The sequence below is a fragment of the Danio rerio genome, chromosome 4, assembly GCF_049306965.1.
Source record: "Danio rerio strain Tuebingen ecotype United States chromosome 4, GRCz12tu, whole genome shotgun sequence".
In the NCBI taxonomy this organism is placed as follows: domain Eukaryota; kingdom Metazoa; phylum Chordata; class Actinopteri; order Cypriniformes; family Danionidae; genus Danio; species Danio rerio.
In genome coordinates, this window is record NC_133179.1 from 36,884,813 (window position 1) to 36,898,727 (window position 13,915).

A 13,915-nucleotide genomic window follows, 5' to 3' on the forward strand; every position below is an offset into this window, starting at 1 on the left:
TGCATTACACGCTAAAGGTCTCCTGTTCGAAACTGGGCGGAAGCATACAATTAGCGGACACTTTTGTCCAAAGCGACATACAATAGTGGAGGTATTCAACAAGACGAGGCAATGCATACGAAAAAGGGCTATTTATTCCAAGTAATTTGTTTGTGCTCAGAGAATTTAGTGCTGGAGTAGGAGTTTCGTTTTCTTTAGAGAGAGGGATATTCACCGGGGTTCGGGTGTACTCTGAAGAGATGGGTGTTAGCTGTCGTTTGAAGGACACCGGTGTATCCGTAATCCGAGTGGGAATGGGAAGGTGATTCCACCAGCGTAGAACATTGAATGAAAACATTGTGGAAAGTGACTTTCCGTCTCTCTGCTCTGGCACCACAAGACAGTGCTCTCACCCTAACCGGAGGCTCCTGTGGTTATCACGATGGCTTTACAAGCGGAGGGTCTCCTGTTAGCAACTGGGCGGAAACATTCAGATTTGCTTTTACGCACATTCTCAATTGGCTCTCTGCTCACTGGATGATCCACGATACAAGGGCATGGATCTGTCAAATGTCATGACTTGACGTTGTACGAGGATTTGACGAAAAAAATGCCCTGCAAACCTTAAAAAGCAACACCATCCCAGGACAATTCTTTTGATCCCCTTTCAGTGCACTTGCATTAAAGCCCGCGTGATGCGGCACTTTGTCAGTGTTACTGTATCATTCGGACATGGGGCAGAGAGTTAAAGAATTCAGCCTGAGCGCACTGCCGCAGGCTCGGTTTGTCAGAAGTGGGATTCGAACCAACGCCTCCAGGGGAGACTGCGACCTGAACGCAGCGCCTTAGACCGCTCGGCCTTCCTGACATGCAAGCTTGGCAGGAGCTGTCTCCTGGGAGCCACACCGCAGTACCGTGACATGGAATCTGGTGCTTCACAGCTTGCCCAGCTCCGGCTGTCCAGCTCATTGGCGCTGCAGGCAGCTAATCTGTGCTCGCCTCCTGGGGCTGCGCCTAGTTTCAATAGCCAACACTTGACAGCTGTCATTGCTTACGGCCACACCACCCTGAGGGGGCTATAGAGCAAACAGGAAGTGAGTTGGCAGCAGTAAGGAGAGAAAGGCTCTCCCCATTTTGTTTGTCTACCTTTTTGTTTATTGACCTTGAGTGTTTTTGTTTGTTTGTTTTCTTTTTGTCTTTAAAAACCACCTAACAGCAGCATTTTGCTGACTGAAGGGTGGTTATGTAGTGTGTTTTATTTTTAATCATGGACAGATTCCCCGGCAACGACATGGAAATGGAGGGACTTGCAAGAAAGGATAAAGAAAATGGGCTGGATAATAGACGGAGAGGTAAAGAAAATGGACTTGACAACAGACAAAGAGATAAATAAAATGAAGAGCCCGGCCAACGAAGAGGTGAGAAAGGTAAGGATAAGCAAGAGGTACAAAGAAGAGTATGCACAAAGGAAGCAACAGTAACTGTAGAAGTAGAAAATGTAAAAGATGCAAGAAGATTTGATATAACCAAAGCAGTCACGGAGCTGATTGGAGAAGGAAGAATGCTGGCGGTGAGACCCAAACAAACAAAGGGAGTATGAAGTAACAATGGAGACTGAAGCTGACACCGAAATTTTAATAGACAATGGATTGACAATTAAAGGAGTGAAATCTGAAGTACGGAGGTTACAAAACAGAGACTATGTTGTTTCGTTCAAGCATCTGCCTGTTTACCTAGCAAATGAAGAAATGTTAAGCAAGCTAGAGAGATGGGGAGTTTTCCCCATATCTAAAATTAAAAGAAGATTGTATCCTGGCACAAACATAGAAGATGGAACAAGGTTTGTAAAAAACAGATTTCCGGAAGAGATGGTCTCCTTACCATACAGTACCAAAATCGAGACGGCGGAAGCGCCACAGCACTTTAGAGTCATGCACACCAATCAGGTAAAAACCTGTCGACTATGCATGAGCTCAGAAAATGTGATGAAGGAACGCCCAGAATTCAGGTGCTTCAAATGTGACGAAAGGGGACATTTCGCAAGGACCTGTACAGCTGTGTCGGGCCCGGATTGTAAATTGGCCCTAATACCTGCAGGGAGCTTGTGACGCCGAGTTGGCTTTGTCCGCTCGATTGACCAACGCGTACGCCTTGTTTTATCCTTGCAGGCCTAACTTCGCTGGTGAAAGCACTTGTGGGGTTTCTGTAGTGTAGTGGTCATCACGTTCGCCTAACACGCGAAAGGTCCTCGGTTCGAAACCGAGCAGAAACAGTGCTCTTCTTTTGGCGAGAAAATAATAGCATCCACTGCCGCACCAGCAGTGATCGTCGACAGGCACCCAATCAAAAAGGGTTATCAGCTCGATCTGCCTGAAGGTTTCCGTAGTGTAGTGGTTATCACGTTCGCCTCACACGCGAAAGGTCCCCAGTTCGAAACTGGGCGGAAACAACCTCTGGCTTTTATGACAATTGTCAAATCAGGCTTCTGTTGAGTACTGACGTTCACTGAAAACATTCTTTCTGCAGAGCGGTGTGAGGCTAGAAGTTTGAATTCAGCTCAGTGTTTACCGCCCCTCGCGGTGTCGCAAACTTGCGTAGAATCTGATTTCTTTTAGCTTTGTGTTGTGCATGAGCAGGTGGCCAGTGCGTTTGCTGGCCCTTCACGGTGCAGACCGTACAAGACAGCTCTATAAAAAAAGACTATAAATACTTGAAGCAGCACTGGCCTATTGGTTTCCGTAGTGTAGTGTTTATCATGTTTGCATTACACGCTAAAGGTCTCCTGTTCGAAACTGGGCGGAAGCATACAATTAGCGGACACTTTTGTCCAAAGCGACATACAATAGTGGAGGTATTCAACAAGACGAGGCAATGCATACGAAAAAGGGCTATTTATTCCAAGTAATTTGTTTGTGCTCAGAGAATTTAGTGCTGGAGTAGGAGTTTCGTTTTCTTTAGAGAGAGGGATATTCACCGGGGTTCGGGTGTACTCTGAAGAGATGGGTGTTAGCTGTCGTTTGAAGGACACCGGTGTATCCGTAATCCGAGTGGGAATGGGAAGGTGATTCCACCAGCGTAGAACATTGAATGAAAACATTGTGGAAAGTGACTTTCCGTCTCTCTGCGCTGGCACCACAAGACAGTGCTCTCACCCTAACCGGAGGCTCCTGTGGTTATCACGATGGCTTTACAAGCGGAGGGTCTCCTGTTAGCAACTGGGCGGAAACATTCAGATTTGCTTTTACGCACATTCTCAATTGGCTCTCTGCTCACTGGATGATCCACGATACAAGGGCATGGATCTGTCAAATGTCATGACTTGACGTTGTACGAGGATTTGACGAAAAAAATGCCCTGCAAACCTTAAAAAGCAACACCATCCCAGGACAATTCTTTTGATCCCCTTTCAGTGCACTTGCATTAAAGCCCGCGTGATGCGGCACTTTGTCAGTGTTACTGTATCATTCGGACATGGTGGCAGAGAGTTAAAGAATTCAGCCTGAGCGCACTGCCGCAGGCTCGGTTTGTCAGAAGTGGGATTCGAACCAACGCCTCCAGGGGAGACTGCGACCTGAACGCAGCGCCTTAGACCGCTCGGCCTTCCTGACATGCAAGCTTGGCAGGAGCTGTCTCCTGGGAGCCACACCGCAGTACCGTGACATGGAATCTGGTGCTTCACAGCTTGCCCAGCTCCGGCTGTCCAGCTCATTGGCGCTGCAGGCAGCTAATCTGTGCTCGCCTCCTGGGGCTGCGCCTAGTTTCAATAGCCAACACTTGACAGCTGTCATTGCTTACGGGTACACCACCCTGAGGGGGCTATAGAGCAAACAGGAAGTGAGTTGGCAGCAGTAAGGAGAGAAAGGCTCTCCCCATTTTGTTTGTCTACCTTTTTGTTTATTGACCTTGAGTGTTTTTGTTTGTTTGTTTTCTTTTTGTCTTTAAAAACCACCTAACAGCAGCATTTTGCTGACTGAAGGGTGGTTATGTAGTGTGTTTTATTTTTAATCATGGACAGATTCCCCGGCAACGACATGGAAATGGAGGGACTTGCAAGAAAGGATAAAGAAAATGGGCTGGATAATAGACGGAGAGGTAAAGAAAATGGACTTGACAACAGACAAAGAGATAAATAAAATGAAGAGCCCGGCCAACGAAGAGGTGAGAAAGGTAAGGATAAGCAAGAGGTACAAAGAAGAGTATGCACAAAGGAAGCAACAGTAACTGTAGAAGTAGAAAATGTAAAAGATGCAAGAAGATTTGATATAACCAAAGCAGTCACGGAGCTGATTGGAGAAGGAAGAATGCTGGCGGTGAGACCCAAACAAACAAAGGGAGTATGAAGTAACAATGGAGACTGAAGCTGACACCGAAATTTTAATAGACAATGGATTGACAATTAAAGGAGTGAAATCTGAAGTACGGAGGTTACAAAACAGAGACTATGTTGTTTCGTTCAAGCATCTGCCTGTTTACCTAGCAAATGAAGAAATGTTAAGCAAGCTAGAGAGATGGGGAGTTTTCCCCATATCTAAAATTAAAAGAAGATTGTATCCTGGCACAAACATAGAAGATGGAACAAGGTTTGTAAAAAACAGATTTCCGGAAGAGATGGTCTCCTTACCATACAGTACCAAAATCGAGACGGCGGAAGCGCCACAGCACTTTAGAGTCATGCACACCAATCAGGTAAAAACCTGTCGACTATGCATGAGCTCAGAAAATGTGATGAAGGAACGCCCAGAATTCAGGTGCTTCAAATGTGACGAAAGGGGACATTTCGCAAGGACCTGTACAGCTGTGTCGGGCCCGGATTGTAAATTGGCCCTAATACCTGCAGGGAGCTTGTGACGCCGAGTTGGCTTTGTCCGCTCGATTGACCAACGCGTACGCCTTGTTTTATCCTTGCAGGCCTAACTTCGCTGGTGAAAGCACTTGTGGGGTTTCTGTAGTGTAGTGGTCATCACGTTCGCCTAACACGCGAAAGGTCCTCGGTTCGAAACCGAGCAGAAACAGTGCTATTCTTTTGGCGAGAAAATAATAGCATCCACTGCCGCACCAGCAGTGATCGTCGACAGGCACCCAATCAAAAAGGGTTATCAGCTCGATCTGCCTGAAGGTTTCCGTAGTGTAGTGGTTATCACGTTCGCCTCACACGCGAAAGGTCCCCAGTTCGAAACTGGGCGGAAACAACCTCTGGCTTTTATGACAATTGTCAAATCAGGCTTCTGTTGAGTACTGACGTTCACTGAAAACATTCTTTCTGCAGAGCGGTGTGAGGCTAGAAGTTTGAATTCAGCTCAGTGTTTACCGCCCCTCGCGGTGTCGCAAACTTGCGTAGAATCTGATTTCTTTTAGCTTTGTGTTGTGCATGAGCAGGTGGCCAGTGCGTTTGCTGGCCCTTCACGGTGCAGACCGTACAAGACAGCTCTATAAAAAAAGACTATAAATACTTGAAGCAGCACTGGCCTATTGGTTTCCGTAGTGTAGTGTTTATCATGTTTGCATTACACGCTAAAGGTCTCCTGTTCGAAACTGGGCGGAAGCATACAATTAGCGGACACTTTTGTCCAAAGCGACATACAATAGTGGAGGTATTCAACAAGACGAGGCAATGCATACGAAAAAGGGCTATTTATTCCAAGTAATTTGTTTGTGCTCAGAGAATTTAGTGCTGGAGTAGGAGTTTCGTTTTCTTTAGAGAGAGGGATATTCACCGGGGTTCGGGTGTACTCTGAAGAGATGGGTGTTAGCTGTCGTTTGAAGGACACCGGTGTATCCGTAATCCGAGTGGGAATGGGAAGGTGATTCCACCAGCGTAGAACATTGAATGAAAACATTGTGGAAAGTGACTTTCCGTCTCTCTGCGCTGGCACCACAAGACAGTGCTCTCACCCTAACCGGAGGCTCCTGTGGTTATCACGATGGCTTTACAAGCGGAGGGTCTCCTGTTAGCAACTGGGCGGAAACATTCAGATTTGCTTTTACGCACATTCTCAATTGGCTCTCTGCTCACTGGATGATCCACGATACAAGGGCATGGATCTGTCAAATGTCATGACTTGACGTTGTACGAGGATTTGACGAAAAAAATGCCCTGCAAACCTTAAAAAGCAACACCATCCCAGGACAATTCTTTTGATCCCCTTTCAGTGCACTTGCATTAAAGCCCGCGTGATGCGGCACTTTGTCAGTGTTACTGTATCATTCGGACATGGTGGCAGAGAGTTAAAGAATTCAGCCTGAGCGCACTGCCGCAGGCTCGGTTTGTCAGAAGTGGGATTCGAACCAACGCCTCCAGGGGAGACTGCGACCTGAACGCAGCGCCTTAGACCGCTCGGCCTTCCTGACATGCAAGCTTGGCAGGAGCTGTCTCCTGGGAGCCACACCGCAGTACCGTGACATGGAATCTGGTGCTTCACAGCTTGCCCAGCTCCGGCTGTCCAGCTCATTGGCGCTGCAGGCAGCTAATCTGTGCTCGCCTCCTGGGGCTGCGCCTAGTTTCAATAGCCAACACTTGACAGCTGTCATTGCTTACGGCCACACCACCCTGAGGGGGCTATAGAGCAAACAGGAAGTGAGTTGGCAGCAGTAAGGAGAGAAAGGCTCTCCCCATTTTGTTTGTCTACCTTTTTGTTTATTGACCTTGAGTGTTTTTGTTTGTTTGTTTTCTTTTTGTCTTTAAAAACCACCTAACAGCAGCATTTTGCTGACTGAAGGGTGGTTATGTAGTGTGTTTTATTTTTAATCATGGACAGATTCCCCGGCAACGACATGGAAATGGAGGGACTTGCAAGAAAGGATAAAGAAAATGGGCTGGATAATAGACGGAGAGGTAAAGAAAATGGACTTGACAACAGACAAAGAGATAAATAAAATGAAGAGCCCGGCCAACGAAGAGGTGAGAAAGGTAAGGATAAGCAAGAGGTACAAAGAAGAGTATGCACAAAGGAAGCAACAGTAACTGTAGAAGTAGAAAATGTAAAAGATGCAAGAAGATTTGATATAACCAAAGCAGTCACGGAGCTGATTGGAGAAGGAAGAATGCTGGCGGTGAGACCCAAACAAACAAAGGGAGTATGAAGTAACAATGGAGACTGAAGCTGACACCGAAATTTTAATAGACAATGGATTGACAATTAAAGGAGTGAAATCTGAAGTACGGAGGTTACAAAACAGAGACTATGTTGTTTCGTTCAAGCATCTGCCTGTTTACCTAGCAAATGAAGAAATGTTAAGCAAGCTAGAGAGATGGGGAGTTTTCCCCATATCTAAAATTAAAAGAAGATTGTATCCTGGCACAAACATAGAAGATGGAACAAGGTTTGTAAAAAACAGATTTCCGGAAGAGATGGTCTCCTTACCATACAGTACCAAAATCGAGACGGCGGAAGCGCCACAGCACTTTAGAGTCATGCACACCAATCAGGTAAAAACCTGTCGACTATGCATGAGCTCAGAAAATGTGATGAAGGAACGCCCAGAATTCAGGTGCTTCAAATGTGACGAAAGGGGACATTTCGCAAGGACCTGTACAGCTGTGTCGGGCCCGGATTGTAAATTGGCCCTAATACCTGCAGGGAGCTTGTCACGCCGAGTTGGCTTTGTCCGCTCGATTGACCAACGCGTACGCCTTGTTTTATCCTTGCAGGCCTAACTTCGCTGGTGAAAGCACTTGTGGGGTTTCTGTAGTGTAGTGGTCATCACGTTCGCCTAACACGCGAAAGGTCCTCGGTTCGAAACCGAGCAGAAACAGTGCTCTTCTTTTGGCGAGAAAATAATAGCATCCACTGCCGCACCAGCAGTGATCGTCGACAGGCACCCAATCAAAAAGGGTTATCAGCTCGATCTGCCTGAAGGTTTCCGTAGTGTAGTGGTTATCACGTTCGCCTCACACGCGAAAGGTCCCCAGTTCGAAACTGGGCGGAAACAACCTCTGGCTTTTATGACAATTGTCAAATCAGGCTTCTGTTGAGTACTGACGTTCACTGAAAACATTCTTTCTGCAGAGCGGTGTGAGGCTAGAAGTTTGAATTCAGCTCAGTGTTTACCGCCCCTCGCGGTGTCGCAAACTTGCGTAGAATCTGATTTCTTTTAGCTTTGTGTTGTGCATGAGCAGGTGGCCAGTGCGTTTGCTGGCCCTTCACGGTGCAGACCGTACAAGACAGCTCTATAAAAAAAGACTATAAATACTTGAAGCAGCACTGGCCTATTGGTTTCCGTAGTGTAGTGTTTATCATGTTTGCATTACACGCTAAAGGTCTCCTGTTCGAAACTGGGCGGAAGCATACAATTAGCGGACACTTTTGTCCAAAGCGACATACAATAGTGGAGGTATTCAACAAGACGAGGCAATGCATACGAAAAAGGGCTATTTATTCCAAGTAATTTGTTTGTGCTCAGAGAATTTAGTGCTGGAGTAGGAGTTTCGTTTTCTTTAGAGAGAGGGATATTCACCGGGGTTCGGGTGTACTCTGAAGAGATGGGTGTTAGCTGTCGTTTGAAGGACACCGGTGTATCCGTAATCCGAGTGGGAATGGGAAGGTGATTCCACCAGCGTAGAACATTGAATAAAAACATTGTGGAAAGTGACTTTCCGTCTCTCTGCGCTGGCACCACAAGACAGTGCTCTCACCCTAACCGGAGGCTCCTGTGGTTATCACGATGGCTTTACAAGCGGAGGGTCTCCTGTTAGCAACTGGGCGGAAACATTCAGATTTGATTTTACGCACATTCTCAATTGGCTCTCTGCTCACTGGATGATCCACGATACAAGGGCATGGATCTGTCAAATGTCATGACTTGACGTTGTACGAGGATTTGACGAAAAAAATGCCCTGCAAACCTTAAAAAGCAACACCATCCCAGGACAATTCTTTTGATCCCCTTTCAGTGCACTTGCATTAAAGCCCGCGTGATGCGGCACTTTGTCAGTGTTACTGTATCATTCGGACATGGTGGCAGAGAGTTAAAGAATTCAGCCTGAGCGCACTGCCGCAGGCTCGGTTTGTCAGAAGTGGGATTCGAACCCACGCCTCCAGGGGAGACTGCGACCTGAACGCAGCGCCTTAGACCGCTCGGCCATCCTGACATGCAAGCTTGGCAGGAGCTGTCTCCTGGGAGCCACACCGCAGTACCGTGACATGGAATCTGGTGCTTCACAGCTTGCCCAGCTCCGGCTGTCCAGCTCATTGGCGCTGCAGGCAGCTAATCTGTGCTCGCCTCCTGGGGCTGCGCCTAGTTTCAATAGCCAACACTTGACAGCTGTCATTGCTTACGGCCACACCACCCTGAGGGGGCTATAGAGCAAACAGGAAGTGAGTTGGCAGCAGTAAGGAGAGAAAGGCTCTCCCCATTTTGTTTGTCTACCTTTTTGTTTATTGACCTTGAGTGTTTTTGTTTGTTTGTTTTCTTTTTGTCTTTAAAAACCACCTAACAGCAGCATTTTGCTGACTGAAGGGTGGTTATGTAGTGTGTTTTATTTTTAATCATGGACAGATTCCCCGGCAACGACATGGAAATGGAGGGACTTGCAAGAAAGGATAAAGAAAATGGGCTGGATAATAGACGGAGAGGTAAAGAAAATGGACTTGACAACAGACAAAGAGATAAATAAAATGAAGAGCACGGCCAACGAAGAGGTGAGAAAGGTAAGGATAAGCAAGAGGTACAAAGAAGAGTATGCACAAAGGAAGCAACAGTAACTGTAGAAGTAGAAAATGTAAAAGATGCAAGAAGATTTGATATAACCAAAGCAGTCACGGAGCTGATTGGAGAAGGAAGAATGCTGGCGGTGAGACCCAAACAAACAAAGGGAGTATGAAGTAACAATGGAGACTGAAGCTGACACCGAAATTTTAATAGACAATGGATTGACAATTAAAGGAGTGAAATCTGAAGTACGGAGGTTACAAAACAGAGACTATGTTGTTTCGTTCAAGCATCTGCCTGTTTACCTAGCAAATGAAGAAATGTTAAGCAAGCTAGAGAGATGGGGAGTTTTCCCCATATCTAAAATTAAAAGAAGATTGTATCCTGGCACAAACATAGAAGATGGAACAAGGTTTGTAAAAAACAGATTTCCGGAAGAGATGGTCTCCTTACCATACAGTACCAAAATCGAGACGGCGGAAGCGCCACAGCACTTTAGAGTCATGCACACCAATCAGGTAAAAACCTGTCGACTATGCATGAGCTCAGAAAATGTGATGAAGGAACGCCCAGAATTCAGGTGCTTCAAATGTGACGAAAGGGGACATTTCGCAAGGACCTGTACAGCTGTGTCGGGCCCGGATTGTAAATTGGCCCTAATACCTGCAGGGAGCTTGTCACGCCGAGTTGGCTTTGTCCGCTCGATTGACCAACGCGTACGCCTTGTTTTATCCTTGCAGGCCTAACTTCGCTGGTGAAAGCACTTGTGGGGTTTCTGTAGTGTAGTGGTCATCACGTTCGCCTAACACGCGAAAGGTCCTCGGTTCGAAACCGAGCAGAAACAGTGCTCTTCTTTTGGCGAGAAAATAATAGCATCCACTGCCGCACCAGCAGTGATCGTCGACAGGCACCCAATCAAAAAGGGTTATCAGCTCGATCTGCCTGAAGGTTTCCGTAGTGTAGTGGTTATCACGTTCGCCTCACACGCGAAAGGTCCCCAGTTCGAAACTGGGCGGAAACAACCTCTGGCTTTTATGACAATTGTCAAATCAGGCTTCTGTTGAGTACTGACGTTCACTGAAAACATTCTTTCTGCAGAGCGGTGTGAGGCTAGAAGTTTGAATTCAGCTCAGTGTTTACCGCCCCTCGCGGTGTCGCAAACTTGCGTAGAATCTGATTTCTTTTAGCTTTGTGTTGTGCATGAGCAGGTGGCCAGTGCGTTTGCTGGCCCTTCACGGTGCAGACCGTACAAGACAGCTCTATAAAAAAAGACTATAAATACTTGAAGCAGCACTGGCCTATTGGTTTCCGTAGTGTAGTGTTTATCATGTTTGCATTACACGCTAAAGGTCTCCTGTTCGAAACTGGGCGGAAGCATACAATTAGCGGACACTTTTGTCCAAAGCGACATACAATAGTGGAGGTATTCAACAAGACGAGGCAATGCATACGAAAAAGGGCTATTTATTCCAAGTAATTTGTTTGTGCTCAGAGAATTTAGTGCTGGAGTAGGAGTTTCGTTTTCTTTAGAGAGAGGGATATTCACCGGGGTTCGGGTGTACTCTGAAGAGATGGGTGTTAGCTGTCGTTTGAAGGACACCGGTGTATCCGTAATCCGAGTGGGAATGGGAAGGTGATTCCACCAGCGTAGAACATTGAATAAAAACATTGTGGAAAGTGACTTTCCGTCTCTCTGCGCTGGCACCACAAGACAGTGCTCTCACCCTAACCGGAGGCTCCTGTGGTTATCACGATGGCTTTACAAGCGGAGGGTCTCCTGTTAGCAACTGGGCGGAAACATTCAGATTTGCTTTTACGCACATTCTCAATTGGCTCTCTGCTCACTGGATGATCCACGATACAAGGGCATGGATCTGTCAAATGTCATGACTTGACGTTGTACGAGGATTTGACGAAAAAAATGCCCTGCAAACCTTAAAAAGCAACACCATCCCAGGACAATTCTTTTGATCCCCTTTCAGTGCACTTGCATTAAAGCCCGCGTGATGCGGCACTTTGTCAGTGTTACTGTATCATTCGGACATGGTGGCAGAGAGTTAAAGAATTCAGCCTGAGCGCACTGCCGCAGGCTCGGTTTGTCAGAAGTGGGATTCGAACCCACGCCTCCAGGGGAGACTGCGACCTGAACGCAGCGCCTTAGACCGCTCGGCCATCCTGACATGCAAGCTTGGCAGGAGCTGTCTCCTGGGAGCCACACCGCAGTACCGTGACATGGAATCTGGTGCTTCACAGCTTGCCCAGCTCCGGCTGTCCAGCTCATTGGCGCTGCAGGCAGCTAATCTGTGCTCGCCTCCTGGGGCTGCGCCTAGTTTCAATAGCCAACACTTGACAGCTGTCATTGCTTACGGCCACACCACCCTGAGGGGGCTATAGAGCAAACAGGAAGTGAGTTGGCAGCAGTAAGGAGAGAAAGGCTCTCCCCATTTTGTTTGTCTACCTTTTTGTTTATTGACCTTGAGTGTTTTTGTTTGTTTGTTTTCTTTTTGTCTTTAAAAACCACCTAACAGCAGCATTTTGCTGACTGAAGGGTGGTTATGTAGTGTGTTTTATTTTTAATCATGGACAGATTCCCCGGCAACGACATGGAAATGGAGGGACTTGCAAGAAAGGATAAAGAAAATGGGCTGGATAATAGACGGAGAGGTAAAGAAAATGGACTTGACAACAGACAAAGAGATAAATAAAATGAAGAGCACGGCCAACGAAGAGGTGAGAAAGGTAAGGATAAGCAAGAGGTACAAAGAAGAGTATGCACAAAGGAAGCAACAGTAACTGTAGAAGTAGAAAATGTAAAAGATGCAAGAAGATTTGATATAACCAAAGCAGTCACGGAGCTGATTGGAGAAGGAAGAATGCTGGCGGTGAGACCCAAACAAACAAAGGGAGTATGAAGTAACAATGGAGACTGAAGCTGACACCGAAATTTTAATAGACAATGGATTGACAATTAAAGGAGTGAAATCTGAAGTACGGAGGTTACAAAACAGAGACTATGTTGTTTCGTTCAAGCATCTGCCTGTTTACCTAGCAAATGAAGAAATGTTAAGCAAGCTAGAGAGATGGGGAGTTTTCCCCATATCTAAAATTAAAAGAAGATTGTATCCTGGCACAAACATAGAAGATGGAACAAGGTTTGTAAAAAACAGATTTCCGGAAGAGATGGTCTCCTTACCATACAGTACCAAAATCGAGACGGCGGAAGCGCCACAGCACTTTAGAGTCATGCACACCAATCAGGTAAAAACCTGTCGACTATGCATGAGCTCAGAAAATGTGATGAAGGAACGCCCAGAATTCAGGTGCTTCAAATGTGACGAAAGGGGACATTTCGCAAGGACCTGTACAGCTGTGTCGGGCCCGGATTGTAAATTGGCCCTAATACCTGCAGGGAGCTTGTCACGCCGAGTTGGCTTTGTCCGCTCGATTGACCAACGCGTACGCCTTGTTTTATCCTTGCAGGCCTAACTTCGCTGGTGAAAGCACTTGTGGGGTTTCTGTAGTGTAGTGGTCATCACGTTCGCCTAACACGCGAAAGGTCCTCGGTTCGAAACCGAGCAGAAACAGTGCTCTTCTTTTGGCGAGAAAATAATAGCATCCACTGCCGCACCAGCAGTGATCGTCGACAGGCACCCAATCAAAAAGGGTTATCAGCTCGATCTGCCTGAAGGTTTCCGTAGTGTAGTGGTTATCACGTTCGCCTCACACGCGAAAGGTCCCCAGTTCGAAACTGGGCGGAAACAACCTCTGGCTTTTATGACAATTGTCAAATCAGGCTTCTGTTGAGTACTGACGTTCACTGAAAACATTCTTTCTGCAGAGCGGTGTGAGGCTAGAAGTTTGAATTCAGCTCAGTGTTTACCGCCCCTCGCGGTGTCGCAAACTTGCGTAGAATCTGATTTCTTTTAGCTTTGTGTTGTGCATGAGCAGGTGGCCAGTGCGTTTGCTGGCCCTTCACGGTGCAGACCGTACAAGACAGCTCTATAAAAAAAGACTATAAATACTTGAAGCAGCACTGGCCTATTGGTTTCCGTAGTGTAGTGTTTATCATGTTTGCATTACACGCTAAAGGTCTCCTGTTCGAAACTGGGCGGAAGCATACAATTAGCGGACACTTTTGTCCAAAGCGACATACAATAGTGGAGGTATTCAACAAGACGAGGCAATGCATACGAAAAAGGGCTATTTATTCCAAGTAATTTGTTTGTGCTCAGAGAATTTAGTGCTGGAGTAGGAGTTTCGTTTTCTTTAGAGAGAGGGATATTCACCG

General features: G+C 46.6%; 12 non-coding genes across 12 annotated transcripts; 10 read left to right on the top strand and 2 right to left on the bottom strand.

Annotated features, from left to right (window-relative positions):
- The first annotated feature begins 2,178 nt into the window (after positions 1 to 2,178).
- Positions 2,179 to 2,251, top strand: trnav-aac (transfer RNA valine (anticodon AAC)). The gene has a single exon. It is a non-coding gene; the product is annotated as a tRNA-Val (tRNA).
- Positions 2,252 to 2,355: 104 nt separating this feature from the next.
- trnav-cac (transfer RNA valine (anticodon CAC)) lies at positions 2,356 to 2,428 on the top strand. The gene has a single exon. It is a non-coding gene; the product is annotated as a tRNA-Val (tRNA).
- A 2,490-nt stretch (positions 2,429 to 4,918) lies between these two features.
- On the top strand, positions 4,919 to 4,991 carry trnav-aac (transfer RNA valine (anticodon AAC)). Its single transcript has one exon. It is a non-coding gene; the product is annotated as a tRNA-Val (tRNA).
- A 104-nt stretch (positions 4,992 to 5,095) lies between these two features.
- Positions 5,096 to 5,168, top strand: trnav-cac (transfer RNA valine (anticodon CAC)). The gene has a single exon. It is a non-coding gene; the product is annotated as a tRNA-Val (tRNA).
- Positions 5,169 to 7,658: 2,490 nt separating this feature from the next.
- On the top strand, positions 7,659 to 7,731 carry trnav-aac (transfer RNA valine (anticodon AAC)). The gene has a single exon. It is a non-coding gene; the product is annotated as a tRNA-Val (tRNA).
- Positions 7,732 to 7,835: 104 nt separating this feature from the next.
- Positions 7,836 to 7,908, top strand: trnav-cac (transfer RNA valine (anticodon CAC)). The gene has a single exon. It is a non-coding gene; the product is annotated as a tRNA-Val (tRNA).
- A 1,076-nt stretch (positions 7,909 to 8,984) lies between these two features.
- On the bottom strand, positions 8,985 to 9,067 carry trnal-cag (transfer RNA leucine (anticodon CAG)). Its single transcript has one exon. It is a non-coding gene; the product is annotated as a tRNA-Leu (tRNA).
- A 1,331-nt stretch (positions 9,068 to 10,398) lies between these two features.
- trnav-aac (transfer RNA valine (anticodon AAC)) lies at positions 10,399 to 10,471 on the top strand. Its single transcript has one exon. It is a non-coding gene; the product is annotated as a tRNA-Val (tRNA).
- Positions 10,472 to 10,575: 104 nt separating this feature from the next.
- On the top strand, positions 10,576 to 10,648 carry trnav-cac (transfer RNA valine (anticodon CAC)). The gene has a single exon. It is a non-coding gene; the product is annotated as a tRNA-Val (tRNA).
- Positions 10,649 to 11,724: 1,076 nt separating this feature from the next.
- Positions 11,725 to 11,807, bottom strand: trnal-cag (transfer RNA leucine (anticodon CAG)). Its single transcript has one exon. It is a non-coding gene; the product is annotated as a tRNA-Leu (tRNA).
- A 1,331-nt stretch (positions 11,808 to 13,138) lies between these two features.
- Positions 13,139 to 13,211, top strand: trnav-aac (transfer RNA valine (anticodon AAC)). The gene has a single exon. It is a non-coding gene; the product is annotated as a tRNA-Val (tRNA).
- A 104-nt stretch (positions 13,212 to 13,315) lies between these two features.
- On the top strand, positions 13,316 to 13,388 carry trnav-cac (transfer RNA valine (anticodon CAC)). Its single transcript has one exon. It is a non-coding gene; the product is annotated as a tRNA-Val (tRNA).
- Positions 13,389 to 13,915: the final 527 nt, after the last annotated feature.